The 15,244-nt window shown below is 49.2% G+C and overlaps 1 long non-coding RNA gene across 1 annotated transcript; it reads left to right on the forward strand.

The window, feature by feature from the left end:
- The first annotated feature begins 7,751 nt into the window (after positions 1–7,751).
- On the forward strand, positions 7,752–14,614 carry LOC102155183. Its single transcript, XR_005383488.1, has 3 exons — positions 7,752–7,889; positions 10,791–11,010; positions 11,120–14,614. It is a non-coding gene; the product is annotated as an uncharacterized LOC102155183 (long non-coding RNA).
- The last annotated feature ends 630 nt before the right edge of the window (positions 14,615–15,244 follow it).

Here is a 15,244-nt window from a genome sequence, read left to right on the forward strand (position 1 = left end):
CCCTTTTCCCCTAATCATCCACCTGTGCCAAAAAAAAAACACGTCCAAGAAGAAATTTTGAAGTTCAAGTTTCTACCAAAGATAACTTCTAGTAATTCACTGTAGAGCAGTGGTCCCTGTAGGGGGTCTGCTGGGAGCATCTGTTGACATTTCCCTCTTCCTAAGGGTAACCAGATTTCCATTTGGGTGGACCCCCTCTTCCCTGGGGAAGCCCAGAGTTTGGGGGGAAGACGATACCACATCCCCATTCCAGGAGCTGGGCTGCTGCTGACTTCTGCACATCAGTGCCCCTACAATGCCTGTCACATCATTGGTCCAGGGGTGATCCTGTCGTGGGAACTGCCCAGTCACGTGACCCTCACACTTGGGAGCTCCTCAGACAGACCCACTCTGTCTCCCCTGGATGTTAAGGAGGGAGGAGGTGGCTTTGACCTCCACAAGGGGAACACGCCTCACAATAAAACTATACAAAAGGAATAATAGCAAGACGACAACCCGGTTTCTACATCACGTAACTGAGCCTTCGTCAACCTTCTGGGAAATCTGCCCACCTCCGGCTTTCGTTATGGGAGCCAGTGAATCCCCCTGTGTCATTTAAACTGGATTTCTAGTTAGTTCTCCCTCCTCCTGTGTCTCTGCCTCTCTCTCTCTATGTCTATCATAAATAAATAAATCTTAAAAAAAAAAAAAAGGAAAATGTTATAGAGTGTGTGAGCCAATTCTTGTGATCTTTGGCAAGATTTATTTATTTAGTTAGTTAGTTATGATTTTATTTATTTATTCATGAGAGACACAGAGAGAGAGAGAGAGAGGCAGAGACACACACAGGCAGAGGGAGAAGCAGGCTCCATGCAGGGAGCCCGACCTGGGACTTGATCCCCCATCTCCAGGATCCGCCCCCTGGGCCAAAGGCAGCACCAAACCGCTGAGCCACCAGGGCTGCCCTCTTTGGCAAGATTTAAAACAAAAAACAAAACCCCAAAACACTAGCTTGGGTTAAAAGGTGGCCCAAGTGCAATGGGAGCATTGGGCCACCAGGATCCCTGCAAATCACAACAGGGTCTTAATTGATAAAATCACCTTGGAGATTTTCTAGGTAAAATATCTCTCCTCAAACTGAGGGAGAAGGCATTCTTATAGTTACCCACAGATTCTTGATTACACCTCACCTCAGACTTTGAGAACCATAGCACAACAGGCTGATGTTGAGGCGTGGTGACCAGCTCCAATCTCCTCTTTAAGAGGGATAAATACAAACCCCAAGCTCACTCAATGTTTCTGTGAGCTGATGATATTTTTAAATGTATCCTTAAAGAAAAAATTATTTTCTGCTGTTGTTACCATTGTAATGATTTGGTTTCAATCATGTTATTTGTTTTGAAATTTCAAATAACATTAAAGGAAAGGGTATGGTTTAGTCTGTAGGTTTTGTCTTGTTTTTTTCTCAAAATGGGGATAGATTTTGAAGTATGAGAATACCCTGCCAGAGAATCTGAAAGCAGAGAAACTAAAGCTGCTTGGGTGTATTGTCAAAAGGAGCCCAACCAAAAATAATTGAAAGATCATAGAAAGTAATGTTTGACATAGGAAGGAAGGAGGAATTTTATTTATTAAAAAAAAATCACTTCAACTTCTATAGAACTTGTCTATTTTGAAAGGCAAGAGTAATTGAACTGATTTCCACTTATATCCACCTTTCTGCCAAAATTTCAAAGCATGTTTTTTCTAATGATGATAATATGTGTTCCTTTCCTTTCCGTAGCTCCAGGGATCTCAGAGCATTTTGAAAATATTATCTCATTAGCCCCGATTCTGTCCCCAGATACTTCATACACATTATCCTGCCTTTCTAAAACGATTTTACCCAAAATGGAAGATGACACCAGATCTCTTGCAGCTTGCTCTTTTTTTCAATGTTGTATGTAAATACGGGTACGCATGGACTGGTCTAGGCTTTTAGTTGTAAACTACAGATTTCGCACTGCAGCTAACTTAGCAGAAAATGGCCTTAGTAAAAGATATTGAATGGCTCCCCAGAATGGAGACTAGAGATTCTGGCTCTCAGGCTGGCCATCCCAAATCTCATGCCGCAGGTGTGGTGGTGGTGTTTTTTAAAGAAATGTTATGTTTTTAGAACAGTTTTTAATGTACAGAATATTAAGTGGGGTAGTACAGAGAGTTCCTATATGCCCTGCTCTGAGCTTCCCCTATTAGTAATAGCAATCATTAGTGCGGTACATTTGCTATAAATAATGAAGCAGTATTGATACATTATTATTAACTGAAATCTATAGATTATTCAGATTTCTTTAGTTTTCACCAAATATTCATTTTCTGTCACAGGGTCCCATCCAGGATTCCACATAGCATCTAGTTGTCATGTCTCCTTAGGCTCCTCTTGGCTGTGACAGTTTCTCAGACTTACCTTGTTTTTGATGACCTTGACAGTTCTGAGTTCTGTCAGGAATGTTCTAGAATGCTTTTCCATCAGAATTTGCCTGGTGTTTTTCTCATGAATAGATGAAGATGATGGGTTTTGGGAGAAAGGCCATAGAAGTAAATTCCATCACTCACCTATGAAGGGTTCACATTATCACCAGGACTTATCACTGCTGGTGTTGCCCTGACTATTTGGCCAAGATGGCATTGGCCAGGTTTATTTTCAATGTAATGTTACCCTTCCCCTACTTCCGATGTGCACTGATGGGTTTTATTGGGTCTATTTCCAGAGTAACAGATCAGAGACCTGCCAGAGATGATGTGCCAGTGGTCACTAACACAACCTCAGAGACTCCTGGTCACCATCATCCCCTGCTGCCTCCTTCACGTGCTTCTCCTGATGGAAGGTTGGCATCGTATCTCTACCACCCATGCATCCTCCATGGCCTCCCTGCACCGCTCTGCACACAGTGGCCATGTGATCAATTTTTACAGACTTGGAACAGAAATGGATTTCACCTGATAGTCAATAGAATGGCTCCTGGGATGCTGGTAGGCAAGGGAGGGCAAGGTCTGCGGAGCAGAGGGTGGCCTGGCTGGGAATCACCCACCCACAGGAGTGGCCGGGCCCTGAGGCTCTGATCATGGCCCTGTGCCATTATGAATTTTATTTATTTATTTATTTATTTATTTATTTATTTATTAAGATTTTATTTATTTACATGAGAGAGAGAGTGTGTGTGCGAGAGAGCAGGAGCAGGGGGAGGAGCAGATGAGGAGGGAGAAGCAGGCTCCCTGATGAGCGTGGAGCCCAACACAGGGCTCAGCCCCACAACTCGACCCCAGGATGTCCAAGATCATGACCTGAACCAAAGTCAGATGCTTGACCAACTGAGTCAGTCAGGTGCCCCCTGTTAAGAATTTTAAGATCCTGCGTGGCAGAGCCTGATGCAGTTACATGGGTTTTCTTTCTCCTTCAAGAAGCAGAGGCTCTCCCGGTCCCTCAAGTTAGGGGATGGAGTTTATTGTCACAAAGGTAACAGGATCCAGAATCTCCGGAAGGTCCAAGCCATGACGTGTGTGGGCCAGGCTTTGGCAGCACTGGGAGTGTATGTCCCAAAGGTCCGAGGCGAGGTGACCTGGACCGTGGAGGCCACCACGATCTGGTCTTTGTATGGCCGTCCGCAGCACTGGCTTCCTTACTTGAGACCCCACATCCTTTCCCGGACTCATCTTATTTTTCCACTCACAGAACTCTGATGAGCTCATGACTGCCCATGGCCTCTGCTCCACCTACAGAAGATGACTTCAGCTTTACCCTTTGCTCCTTTTTGATGAATTCTAGAAACCAGGAAGCCGATGGGCCCAGTCCTTTCCTTATTGGGCAAGATGCTCTGTACCAGTCCATCTTGTAGGCTGCCATGTGGATTTCTCTTGAGCCGGCAGTCCACCCATCCCTGGCCAGCTCAGCTGAGGCCCAGAAGGTGGCCTGCAGGGCCTGGGAGGGGGGAAGTTCCCCCAGAAGGGGCTGTGCATGCCCAGCAGCGTTTCCATGTCAACCCAAGGACATGAAACAAGGCTTGCCTAATTTGCAGCTGAAACCTGGTCAGTCAGGTTTCAGAATGGTGTAGAGAAATCGAGATGGTGACCTCCAACCAGCATGATGGGACACGATGAGGACCTGCCTGGAAATGCTTCGACTCCACTCATGTCCTCACTCAACTTCCCAGTGCAAAAGGTAACTCGGTTCAACCTGCTTCCCCAGACAACGCTTCCTCAAAATCACCTTAAGCTAATCATCAACAGCCTCCTTCTCTGGACTGGTTGTGGTCTGTCCTTAAATGAGTTGTCGTCTGTGTCCCTAGGTGTAAGGGGAAAGGGAACAGAGAGTGACCCAAAGCTAATGTTTACAGCGACTCCTGGGAAGTGGCACCGCATAAAAAGTAATAAGTAATTAGATAACAGGCAGTGCAGTTGTGGTTTGTGCCTCTGCCTCAGCCTTCCATCATCCCCCTTCCCTGCCAGAAGTCCCACAGGCGTGGGAGGCGTGGGGACTTTCTATTCCTTTCTACCTTGCACAGCATGTTCTTCTACCAAGTGATTTATTCTGGGCTTAGAAGCAGGGCTTAACTGCGGGTGTGGTGGTGGCTCAGTGTGCCCGCCACCTGCTCCCTCATGGGAGAGCTGCCTGGAAGCTCTCTCCCAGGTGGAGGTGGGAATAGCAGAGCTCCTAACCCTGACAAGGGGCTGTCCGTGGTGTCCGCACACATGGCCCCTCCATGTTCTCACACACATACATTCACGCACGCACTTGGGCGCACAGATGAGCACCTCTCCCCTAGGATGTTCTCTGCAAGGCCACAGGTCAGCCAGTGCTTTCTGCTCTGTGACACTCCTTCTGGAATGTTCTCACGGCCATCACCTGGCCTGAGCCCCTCTGGGCTGGACTTCTAGTGTTTGGGCTCTTCCCCTGAATCCTTCTTCCTCTTGAATGATGGAGCATAATGAAGAATAAAAGGAAGGGTCAGAAATAGAGACTGATGTAAGGCACCATCTCAGCTCTTCAGCTGGACCCCAGAGTTCTCTCCAACTTAGCCCAGCTCACAGCACTGGCTTCCCCTTGCTGGGCCCGCTCCCCTCCCCTCCTCTTCTTTTCTTTCTCCTCCCCTCCCCTCTCTCCCTGTTGCTGCTCCAGCCAAACATCCTGAGTCACAGGCATCTGAACACATTCCTTCCACCTGGTATTTTCTCCTTCTAGGCTTTGGCACCCACACTATCCTCTCAGCCCAGCTTAGGGCCCAGCACGGGCGTGAAGGGGGCAGAAGAGGCTGAGCTCAGTGGCCCAAGCTTTCCTGCAAATGATGGTAGGGTACCTAGGACGGCTGTCCTGTAGCTGGGCAGGGGAGCTGGGGGCAGGTACTACAGTCCCCGGGAAGTGTGAGTCCTCACCAAGAGCAGCCCCCAGGACCCCAGCCTCTGCCTCCGTGTGCCCCACTGGCTTCCAGACCTCTGGGAGAGCCTGGGAGGGGCCTTCTCTGAGAGGACAGATTCGGGTTCACCCCGCGGCCGACCATCCCCCAGGCTGAGGGCAGCAGGGACGTGGCCTGCAGTGCCCAGGACCTGGAATCCTGTCCAGAAGCGGTTTGCCTCCCTGCATCATCCTGGGCTGCAGCCCCACCACCCTGCACCCATGGAGCCTGTGAGTTGAGCAGGCCCCACAGACTGGCTACATCACATACACGGTTGCTTTAAAAAGACCAAGGAGACAGGGATAGAGGTACTGTGTGCCTTTTGCTTAGCTTGGGCTGACACGTGATGTCCTTCATGAGCGGTAATGAGACCTCTTCCTTCTGGATGCCACCATCCCCACTGGCTGAGGGGCCTTTTCCAGGGGGACAGGGGCCTGCTTGGTCACATTGACGGTTCTAGGTCCTATTCAAGCTGGACAGGTCATGTTCCAGATGAGGAGACAGTAGACATTTCAGGAATTTTACTTAGTGAGACCTGATCTAAGTTTGGAAGGGAATTTCATGTTTCAGGGACTTTTTTTGTTTGTTTGTTGAATAATACCAGTATACCGGTCACGGGTAAGTCCTGCAAAACACACTTCAGTAGGCTGACATGAATCAAAAATTATTTAAGATCCTTACCAGGTTGTGACTAATTGTCAAACCAGGCAGTTCTTCCAATTGAAGACGAGATAAGCTAAGAACTATATTTGCAAACATTATGGCAGACTTTCCTTTCCTTAAAGCCTGGAAAGTAAAAATAAAATAAAATTTGGGATATTAAGAAAATTTTTAAACTTGAAAATAACACTACGGAAACTACGGGATGGGTGGGGTCAATGAGAAAGCTGCACAGGCCCCAGGGCCTCGGGGTGGGCAACGCTCTGAGAGCAGCCGGGCTCAGGAGGCCTCCGGGCTGGAGCAGAAGACAGATGGAGTCGAAAGGGCCTGGGGTTGGCGGGGAGAAGACCTCCTCCAAAGGGGCGTAGTTATTCAGGGGGCTTCGGAGGTGCTGGGTCTGTTCTGTGTCTTGATTATAGTGGTGGTTATACATCTGACAAAGATCATAGACCCGTGTATGATATAAATCATACAACACTACCAGTTGTTTTATAGTATATGATTATTCTACTATATTTAAATGTGTATTATATAATTTCTAAATTATACTGTATATAAATACATAAACGATACTATATAATTATTGCACTATGTGCAATGCTCTACTATGGTATTATATAATCCTATAAATTACACTGTACAGGGATCCCTGGGTGGCTCAGCAGTTTGGCGCCTGCCTTGGGCTCAGGGCATGACCCCGGGGTCCTGGGATCAAGTCCCACATCAGGCTCCCCGCAGGGAGCCTGCTTCTCCCCCTGCCTATGTCTCTGCCTCTGTGTGTCTCTCATGAATAAATAAATAAAATCTTAAAAAAAAATTACACCATATAAAGTAGACACGATGTTGTACTTCAGTGAACCGGCTTTAGAAAGAGAAGAGTCCAAGGCAGAGGGTTGACTGTTGCAGGGCTGGCACCTTTTCTGAGACGGGAACACCTGCGCACAACAATGGGGTGAGCCCTGGCTTCGCCTCTGGGTAGCCCGACACCTCTTTGTCCCCTGAGAGGAGCAGAAGGAAGCATCCTCCTGGTCCTGCATTGCGGTTCTGTGGCCTTCTGTCCCCACCCTGTGATGGGGACCTTTCCAGGCCAGTGTCCCAAGGAGCGGGGTGGCCTCACGTGTCCCCTGGCCGGGGCAGAGCCGTCCCAAGGCTCTGCTGCATCACATCTGATCTGTGAGCAAAGCCTCTGCTTCCCATGAGGATGGGGAGGCTTAATCATTTCAGGGTCCGGGGGCACCCTGTGCCCCTGCTTCCCAACCTCTGTCTCTGTTTCGCTCTGCCCTGGGGGCTTTTCAGAATTTCTCTCGATAGCTGCACAGCAGATGTTGTGCCTCCAAATGAACGGTCTGGAGTTTGCCACTGAGAAGATGGGGGCCTCTTCCCAGCCAGGGAGCTTTGGGGGTGGGGGATGGAGCAGCGAGGCTTATGCCCTGAGTGGCTTCGGATGGACCAGAAGAACAGGTTTGGGGCAAATCTCAAAAACAAAAAGAAAAACAATGACTTTACATATTTTCTGCCACCAGAGAAGAGCTGAAATCGGTTCACTCAAGGCTCCCAGCTTCTACATAATTTGCTTTCTGGAGACGTTCCCTTCAGGATGTGTGTGTGTGCATGTGCGTGCGTGTGCGTGTGCGTGTGCGTTCATAGAGCTGCGTTTCAAAGTTACTCTCTTGCTGACTCGCTCTCTGTTGGAGGAAGATAAGAGACTAGAAGTCCCTCTTCCCAGCCAGTTCCAACACTCCGGGCTCCGGTCTGCGTGCAGAGTAAGGGAAGCGAGGTGGCCCAGGCCGGGCCCCCGGCAGCAGGCAGGACAGATTCTGGGTATGTGCGTCCCTGGCAAGGATTCAGGGTAATTTCCAGTGTAATCTGAGGGGTCCCAGAAAGGCCTTCCTGACTCACTCCCCTGAATGAATGAGTGCTTTTCTGAAATGCAGAGTCACCCGAAGGCAGGGCCATCCTGAGTCCCTCCCAGGCGCTGCCTCTGTCACCAGCTGCCCTCCACTGCAGGAGCGCTGGGCCCCCCACCCCAGAACCACCAGGTGGTCCCCTCCTGCAGTCTTGCCCTTTGTGCCTTGTGCCTTGATGCCTAGAAGGACGGGCGCGTCTCCTGAAAGGTGCTGACCCCGTTTTGAGGGGCCTGGACCGGTCTCTGCAGTCCCCTCTGCACCCCAAGCTCAGGACAGGGGTATGGGGGGGCGTGCAGGGGGCTTGGATAGGAAGCTGGAAAGGAGGACGCACAAAAGAAGAAACTAGTGAGGAAAGCAGACTAATTCCTCTGACTTCATCATTTTTGTGTAGGAAGAGTTTCTAAAATGGCTTACTTTTATAAAAAACTAAACAGATCCCAAAGCCTCTGCTTTTTATAGACCATCAGTCCCTGGTTCCAAATTAGCAACCCTTAATCTGCCACCGGTCTAGTTCTGAAGTGACTATTAAGCTGCTGGGCTAGGACTTTCCGGGGGTGCTTGGTGCTCGGATCATCCCTGCTGAGCTGGGGGAAGGGCCTGGGGTGGTGGCAGGAGCTTGGGGGCTGCTGGTGAGCCGGGGAGAGGCAAGCGGTCGCCAGCCGGGGAGTGACACTGCCACCCCCCCACCGGCAGCCTTGGCCTCTTCCTCCTGCCCCCCACCCCCACCCCGGGTGCCACCTGCTGAGCCAGCAGCTACTTCTCCCACTCAGCCATCCTCTTTTACCTCTTTTTTTGTTTTCTTTTGTTTTTGTTTTTTTTCCTCTTTCACCTCTGATCTCGCACCCTGTCCCTTCGCTGAGGGAGGATTCCTTTCTCACACAAATCACAAACGTGAAGAAAGGGGAAACGTTCCCAGAAAGCTGTCCGGGCTCCCGCACGTTCCTGACACTGTTTTGCCCCTTTGAGGGCAGCCTTGAGCTGGGGCTGCTGCTCCCCGACACCACTCTGAGTGCTGGCCTGCTGGCCGAGGAGGAGCCACCCAGCTGGGGACCTTTCTTGGCTCCGCCCAGTGTGTTCATTTGGGGGGGGGCCCTGTAACCAAGGGCCACAAACTGGCTCACCTAAAAAAAGGGAAGTTCTGTTAGTTCTGGAGGCCAGAAGTCCAAAACGAGGGTGTCGGCAGGCCTGATCCTATCTGGGGCCTCTAGGAAACAATCTGTTGCCTGCGTCTCTCCCAGGCACTAGTGGCTGCCAGCAATTCTTGGGGTTCCTTGGCTTGTAGCTGCATTACCCCAATCTCTATGGCCGACATCGCATGGCCATCTTCTTTCTCATAAAGACCTTGGTCACCTTGGTTTAGGGGCCCATCTTGCTCCAGCAGGACCTTGAATGATCTCATCTTAATTCCATCTCCAAAGACTATTTCCGAATGAGGTTTCATTCCAGGGTTCCAGGTGGACCTGACTCGGGCAAGGCGGGGGGCGGGGGCAAGGGGCACTCTTCAACCTGACACACGCAACAGTGATGCCCACAGCCCCAGACGAAAGGTGGCTGGTTTTCTCTCTCTGTATCTAAGCCAGATGTGCCCAGAGAACATCAACCTTTTGGATCCGAAGGAATGCAGGTGTCACGAGCCACTTACTGGGAGGTGACAAGGTCCAGGACCTCAGCAGCTAGGAGACCCCTCCACCTAGGCAACCCTCCACAGGCCCTCCCCTCTGGCTGAGTTTCCTCAGCCTTCTTCCAAGAGATGGTGTTTTCACCTTCAGCACTCCTCCCACCTTTAAATTAAAACAAATTAGTACATTCGTGTGCTAATTGTGCCAACCTTGGGCAAATCCTCAAACCTACGCCTATTGCCCATAGTCCCACCACTTGGCATGTTGGTGAACTTCATTTTAGCCACATATATATTTAAAAATTATTTTTTGAACCTCAGATGTATTTCCAGGTACAGATGTACCTGGATGCATCACACAGTGTCACCTGCACATGCATTCCTCTTTCTACTGACTTATTTTGTCCTGTATTTCAAAATATAGTAGGTTGGCAGTGATGGTTGACATTTGTCTTTTGTGCTACTGGTTGCTCCCAGTGTTTAATACATATATTCATTTCTTCCCCACAATAACCCTGGCAGTGGCTTGCTGGAGCCAACCCCTCTTCACCTCAACTGGCTTGTGAGGGTGACAGTTAAGTCCTCAAGAATTTTGTGTATCGGTTGTTAAACCATCCAGAGCTTGAAATCGGCCATGCTGGGAGCACAGGTCCTCCCACTTTTTGAAAATTTGTGTTGTGAAAGACCTCACTTCACGGTCATGGTGTCTCCCCTGCCAAGTAAGGGGCCCCTGGGTGGCTCAGTTGGTCAAGCGTCTGTCTTGAGCATCTGCCTTCAGTTCAGGTCATGATCCTGGAGTCCCAGGATCGAGCCCCACGTCCTGCTCGGCAGGGAGTCTCCTTCTTCCCCTTCCCCTACGCCTGTTCATGCTCTCACTCTCAAAAACAAAAACAAAAACAAAAACAAAAACAAAAAAACTCACTTTGCTTTTATGCTTTTACGAATGATGGCCTACATTCATACCTGTTTTCACTAACTGAAATAAATCTAAAGAGGAGGGATCCCTGGGTGGCTCAGCGGTTTAGCGCCTGCCTTCAGCCCAGGGCGTGATCCTGGGGTCCTGGGTTGGAGTCCCACAACGGGCTTCCTGTATGGAGCCTGCTTCTCCCTCTGCCTCTCTATCTCTCTGTCTCTCATGAATGAAAAATTAAATCTTTAAAAAAAAAAAAGAAATCTAAAGAGGATTTTTACCTTCAGGAGAGAAGGTGAAAAGCAGCAAGAGCGTCCAGCATTGGTTTCACCGCAGAGATGAGCCAGGGTACGAAGCAGCGTCACTGGGGCAGGGACAGTGGCCCCATCCGGCTCCTCCCGCTGGAACCAGGCTCAGTGTCCCAGCCTCCAGAGCTTTGAGCTGTGTCTGGAGCATCTGGACTTTATCTCCATGTACTTGGTGCATCTGTTAGCAGTGTGCCCTAAGGTATCAGAAAAGCCTAAGAGAGGTTATTTTCAGGGGGGTCTGGGGTGGCTCAAAAAATTTCACATCAATTAATGGTAATTACTCCCTTGTTTTGCATTTTGGCTTACAGATGTTTTCATAGGAACACTCTACTTTTGCATAGTGGGGACAATTTGTATCTATTCCCGAATAAGTCAGCAACGCCACAAACTGGGGGGGGTGCCTTGTATCAGGAGACCCTTTACTATCACACCCTGCCTAGGGGTGGGCACTCTTGTCGTTCCCCTTTTATACATGAAGAAACCAAGATGAGGAGAGAGAATCTAGCTACCTGCTCAAGGTCACACAGCTGGCAAATGGCAACCTTGACTTTGAACCCCGATGTGAACCCAGAAAGTATGCCAGGCTCCCGAGTCTCAAGACACTACAGCTGCAGCTTGAACCCTGGTGTTCTCCACCATCACAGCAACTTTCATAGGCATTAAAAAGTTGAGAATTTGATTCGCGATGGCTGCATGATAGGCCGTTATGTGCGCGTATGGTGAGTTATTAAACGATCCCCCGTGTGGAACAGTGACGTGTTCCCGGTGTTTCTATCCCGTAAAAATGCCCCAACCAGCCTCTTCCTTGCGGTGCACATCCGGGGATCCGTTCCCAAGGACCCCCCTCATCTACAGGTGCCAGGGATCAGGAGGGGAGGGCTCCGAATCACTGGGCTCCTGTGAGACCCAAACCCTCTCTCGGAGCAGCCAGGGACCTTTCAGTGGTCTTCTCTCCAGTGGTAAATTCAGGCTCTGCTAGGAGAGTGACAGGCGACAAAACCTCTGACATTTATTGTGACATCTCCCGCACGACTGGTTCCCACACACACTCCCACCCATACCATCACCCATGTGAACATATTCACAAGCAAGCACACAACACTCATTCTCTCCCACATGCTCATCACTCACTCACTAACATGTGCACACAAATGCACACAAACATAAACATGCCAACACACATTCACAAACAGTCACAAATATAGGCACACTCACATACCATTCTCATCTGCTAAATACACATCCACGCAGCATATGCACACATACACATTTATACACTTACCTACACTCACACGGTCCCACATACTCATATCCATACTCACAAGTATACACACATATGCAAACGTATACTCGCACCTACGTATACATAATCACATACACACAAACATATACATATGTCTACTCGCACCTACGTGTACACACACACAGACCCATATACATACATCTACTACTTGCACCTACACAATCACAAGACACACCTATGCATATGTCTACTCGCACCTATGTGTACACCATCACACACACACTGTCATATAGACACACACATACTTGTATATGCTCGCATGTGCACATAGGCATGCACCCCACTGGGGTGCGTGCCTCTCCCCTGCTGCTGGGGGCATGCTGGAAATCTTTGACGTTCCATGGCTCGTGGGCTCTTCACCCTAACCCCTATCCTCATCTTTGTGTGCCCAACTCCCTGTGCATGTGTCTGTGTCCAAATTTTCCCTTTCTGAAGGACACCTCTTAGGGGCCAGGGGCTGCCCTCATGAAGTCATCTTAACTAAGTACATCTGCAGCAACTCTGTTTCCAAGGAAAGTCCGTTAGAGGTACTGGGACTCAGGATTTCTACACATGAATTGAGGCAGGAGGAGAGGACACAATTCAGCCTATGACGTGGAGCGAGGTAATCTCCACCCCCTTCCTCCGAGCATGCCATCTGGGAGGGTGACATCAGACGACATCAGCGTAGACGTGCTGTCGCCTAACTGTGCGCTAACTGTCCTACAGACACCCTCGATCCGCTCGCTTGGTTGCAGTACTGCATTCAGGACTTTTTTGGGTAGGAATGAGGCTAATTGAACAGACTGTGTGGGCACAGGATATTTGCCTACAATATGTGAGACACGGACCCTGAGCTCTCTTTTCACACAGGTGGCAGGAGGGGGGCTGCACGAGCTGTCCCCCCGGAACTCCATCACGGTTCTGCTGTGTCCTCGTAAGAAGAGAGGAGAATTAAACAGATGGGCTCTTCAGTCTGTTTCTTATGAACACTGCATTGGTTTAATCATGACAGAAACTTCGCATCTATTAATGTCTCTTTCAGCAATTTCTAACTCACATTCTCCCTAAATATTCCAGAGAGCAACCCAGCAATTTCCTTCAGCTAATGCATCGGAGGAGGAAATCAGGAACCTCTAAAGTTATGAATTTTGCTCCCATCTCCCCCCTCCAAGGAAACAGTATGCTTCTCAGGTGGGGACTGGGCTCTTTTCGGATAGATTTCTATCAAGAAAGTGTGACTCAAGTCTACTCATGCGTCGGGCGTGCTTGAGGTCTGCTCTACCAGCTGTGTGACTTGGAGCAAAATACTTAGCCTCTCTGAGACTCGTGTTCAAAATGCATGAAAGAGAGAGAGTAAGACCTCTTCGTCTAAGAGGGTGTGGGAACTCGGCGCCGTGATGTAGGTGGAGCCTCTGGCACAGCGTGGGCGCGGAGCAGGTGTGTGCTTAGCACAGGCTCCTTTCTCGTCTCCCCGGAGCAGGGGTCTTACCAGCATCTGATCCCCTCCCCTGCCACCCACTAAAGATTATGGCCTCTCAAACACATGAGTCATTTGCAGATTCAAACTATTAATATACAATTGCTTTCGTGCACTTTACATAAGACTCTAAAAATTATGTTACAACTATTGATTCCAAGATTCTGTCAAGACAAGAACGATCGGCCTCAGTGTCCCACCCTGCCTGCCTGCCCGCCTGCCGCACAGCTGTGCAGGTCATGTGTTTGATGCGCACAGGGGCGGCTGATGTGTTAGGTCAGCCTGCATCTGCTGCTGGGAGCAGAGAGTCCGGCTGCCATAGCAAATGGCCTTGTGGTTCCTGTAGGCTAGGAAGCCCAGAAGTCTGAGCTTGCTGGCCTCACTGTCACCGCTGAGCGATGGCACCAGGGACCCAGGCTCATCAAGTTGCCTTTTCATCCTCAATCTTGTTTCCTCTTGGTTTCAAAAGGGCTGCTGCAGCCCCAGACATCATGTGTACCTTCAAGACAGCAAGAAGGGAGACGAGGGCAGGCTGTGGCCATGTCTGTGCCTTTCGTCAGGAAAGCTAGAGATTTTACAGACGCCGGATGACTTCTGTTTTCATTCAGTGGGCCTCTGGCTGCAAGAGGAATGTATTTATCTGGGTTGAATGGTGGTTCTTTGCTACCAAGGCAGAGGGTCGGGATGGATGTCGGGTGGACTGCTAAATGGGCCTGTCTTAAAAACTCCGGATGACCCAAGTATAGCCACTTAGGAGAGAGGCTGGAAATAGTCAGATGGGGAGCCCCTCTGGGGCTATAGGGACGAGAGCTGGTCCTGCAGAGGAGGCTCTTTCACTTGGGGGGCCCTGTTACTTTTGTGAGGAGGGAAAGGAAAGGAAATGGGTAACAGTCCACAGACAGACTCCTTCCTGCAGCTCGGACATCTTACAGAACGAGCAGCTTGACGCCTGTGGGGGGACATTGCCTTCATCGTTCTGGCCTATTCAGCTTTGTGTTTAGACAGCACTTGTGGCAATAAATGAATACGACTGGCTTTTAAAACAAACACGCCTCTCCCTCTGCCTGTGTCTCTGCCTCTTTTTCTCTCTGTGTGTCTATCATGAATAAATAAATAAAATCTTAAAAAAAAAAAAAAAGGGATCCCTGGGTGGCTCAGCAGTTTAGCGCCTGCCATTGGCCCAGGGCGCAATCCTGGAGTTCTGGGATCGAGTCCCACATCGGGCTCCTGGCATGGAGCCTGCTTCTCCCTCTGCCTGTGTCTCTGCCTCTCTCTCTCTTTCTCTCTCTCATGAATAAATAAATAAATAAATAAATAAATAAATAAATAAATAAATACAATCTTTTAAAAAATAAATAAAACAAACACACCTACATTTGCCCCTCTAAAGAAGGTCATGGTGGGTCATCCCGGGAAAAAATACTTTTAAAGAGTACAGCTGTCTTTGCCCGAGATTCAGGTTAAGAGTCACAAAGAAAAACCGGTTTCATTGTTTAACGGCAGCTCTCAGTTTTCACCAAAAATGCCTTATTTATTCAAACTTGATCATTCACCTTGCTCCCCAGACTCAGCTCTGAATGACTCAGCTTTTTCTAGCGTTCAAATCTGCCCTGAGAGTTTGAAGGTTTTCTTTTTTTTTATCCCACTTTTTTTTTAACTTTTTTTTTTTTT

The sequence above is a fragment of the Canis lupus genome, chromosome 34 (genome assembly GCF_011100685.1).
Source record: "Canis lupus familiaris isolate Mischka breed German Shepherd chromosome 34, alternate assembly UU_Cfam_GSD_1.0, whole genome shotgun sequence".
NCBI lineage: Eukaryota > Metazoa > Chordata > Mammalia > Carnivora > Canidae > Canis > Canis lupus.